We start from the raw sequence: 2267 nt of genomic DNA, 5'->3' as shown, positions 1-2267 counted from the left end.
ACAGATCATCCTTCCAATCTGCTGTGCTCTTTCCCCATGAACTTGAAGGGTGGATATAGGAGCGATCTCTTTCTTCTTGGGGTTGCTGCTCTGATGTTTCCGGGACGGTCTCAGTCCAACTCTTACTCTCTTTCGGTAGGTCTTCAGGTATGCTGTCCTCAGCTTGCTCAGTTGGGGATTTGCAGTCATCGTCACCCTGCTCTTGAGATTTGCTCCCCTCAATCTCCTCACTTATTTCTTGGGATGTGCCCTCCTCTTCGGCCTGCTCATTTAGTCCTTGGGATATACTGTGAAGGAGGAAAAAAAATAAACGTAGCTATAGACATGAAGAATGCTGCTTAAGTACCATATCAAGCTGCTACACCTCATGACTGGAGTGTGGAAAAGTGGCTTTTTTGGACTACAGCTCCCAGAACTCCTAGCCAGCGTGGCTGAAAAAAAAGTAACTTGTCCAAGATGTGCTAATTACACTGGCTTTATCCTCATCTCTAGTTAGACTCTAATGGGTGCAGGTCCTTCTAACCCAGTGATTCCCAAATTTTTGTCTTCCAGGTGTTTTGGGCTTTTGCTCCCAGAAGCCCTAGCCAGCCTGGCCAGCGGTCAGCAATTCTGGGAGCTGAAGTCCAAAACATCTGGAGGACCAAAGTTTGTGAAACACTACTCTAACCCTTCTCTTCAGTGTTATTGGAACATTCAGTCAATTGTTAGAGGCATGATAGAGTTAACCACCCCTATAAAACACTGCCTGTTGCCTCTCCCTGTAAGTTACCACATGATAGCCAAGATCCTGCACTGGTGTGTAGCTGTGTATGTTTCATGTCATTTCAGTGCCTAGCAGTTGCCAAACCTTGTGCGAAACCCCTGCTGCTCTCACATATGGGAGGGAGAAGGAGGTAGCTCAGATCAAGGAGAAGCATCTGATCTCAGCTTGGCCAGTGGGGAAGAAATGAGACTGTGCTCTCAAATGGGGTGCACCTGCCTTTTCATTTCCCTGGCAGGTAAGAGCAGCTGGACCTGAGCTGCCTCCCCCTTCCTTCCCTTCCTCTTTGATATGTGACAGTGGCAAGGTCCCTCCTGGTGTTTGACAGCTTCCAGATGGTGGGATTTTTTTTGGATGGAACATAGCCTCTACTTACACATGCATAATATGCCTTTGTCCGTGTGCAAATCACTACTAGAATGTGCCTTGAAATAATTGTTTAAAATTGTTAAAAATACAACTGATGGTATCTGCCCACGCCACAGGAAACAGAATGAAATCATACTAAAGTGGCTATAGTTTTTTATATTGGTTAATGATTATTTACCTGCCAGCATTCTTGAGTGGGGTCTCCATTCTCCTCCTGGCAGGTAAAGTTTTGCTTGTTCCACATCAGTAGAGTAAATCCTAAAAAGAAAAAGAAAACTAATGGAAAGGTAAAAGATACCTCCCACTCCAGCTGGAGAGGGAACAGAGGTCACTTCTGGAAATGGTCATTCCTCCAGCATAATAGCCACTTAACAGTGGCTTGCCCATTCTTTGCTATGTCCCGCTGCCACTCACTTGTCAAGGAGATGCAGGAATTTGCAAATTGGTTGGCAATGTGTGGGGACTCAAAACAGAAAGATGATGGTGTAGTACAGCCAAGGCAATCAATGTGAGTAAAGGGGAGTTCTCGGCTTTCTGATCTTCCTCAGGCACTATGAAAAGATCTCAGGTTTGGTGCCCAGCAGGGTGAAAGGAGGTGCCAGAGGAGTTTGATGGAATTGGCTCTCTGGAGATGGATGTGCAGCCCTCCTTCGCAGCAAGTTCTCTCCCACTACCTTGATTTCAACTGTTGCATGGAGAAGTTCTGATCTAATGATGTCATAGAGTAGGAGGTGACCCAAGTGGTATAAAAAAAATTCCCATATCCTCAGTTGAAAAGAAAAATAGTCAGTCTCATAAAGCAGTTAACATCATTCTGGGGACTATAACTGTGCAGTCATTGACACAGAAGAATCTCTATGAGTACCATATAACTCAGTCTCATTGAAGGCCAAAACATCGAGCTATTGACTGGGAATCTTGAAAGAGTCTTCCTGAAAATCTTTCATCAAAGAAGATCTCTCAGTGTCTCCAAGAAATTGTTCCATTGCTCAGCTATTCTTCATTTTTAGGAGGCATTTCCCATCTTTATACAAACTTTTTGGTGTTTAGATTTGCAGTCAACATTTTTCTCCCCCAAATCCATTTTTGTTCTAAGTCAAATATAAATCATAACTGGGTCTTCATGATCTGTTCATTT

At 44.1% G+C, this 2267-nt stretch overlaps 1 long non-coding RNA gene across 1 annotated transcript; it reads right to left on the bottom strand.

Annotated features, from left to right (window-relative positions):
- Nucleotides 1–226: 226 nt before the first annotated feature.
- Nucleotides 227–1619, bottom strand: LOC121934145. Its single transcript, XR_006104578.1, has 3 exons — nt 1544–1619; nt 1308–1387; nt 227–287 (listed from the first exon to the last, which is right to left on the bottom strand). It is a non-coding gene; the product is annotated as an uncharacterized LOC121934145 (long non-coding RNA).
- Nucleotides 1620–2267: the final 648 nt, after the last annotated feature.

This window comes from Sceloporus undulatus, chromosome 6 (genome assembly GCF_019175285.1).
Source record: "Sceloporus undulatus isolate JIND9_A2432 ecotype Alabama chromosome 6, SceUnd_v1.1, whole genome shotgun sequence".
Taxonomy (NCBI): Eukaryota; Metazoa; Chordata; class Lepidosauria; order Squamata; family Phrynosomatidae; genus Sceloporus; species Sceloporus undulatus.
The sequence above is the reverse complement of the archived record's forward strand: the minus strand, read 5'-3'. Positions and strand labels throughout refer to the sequence as shown.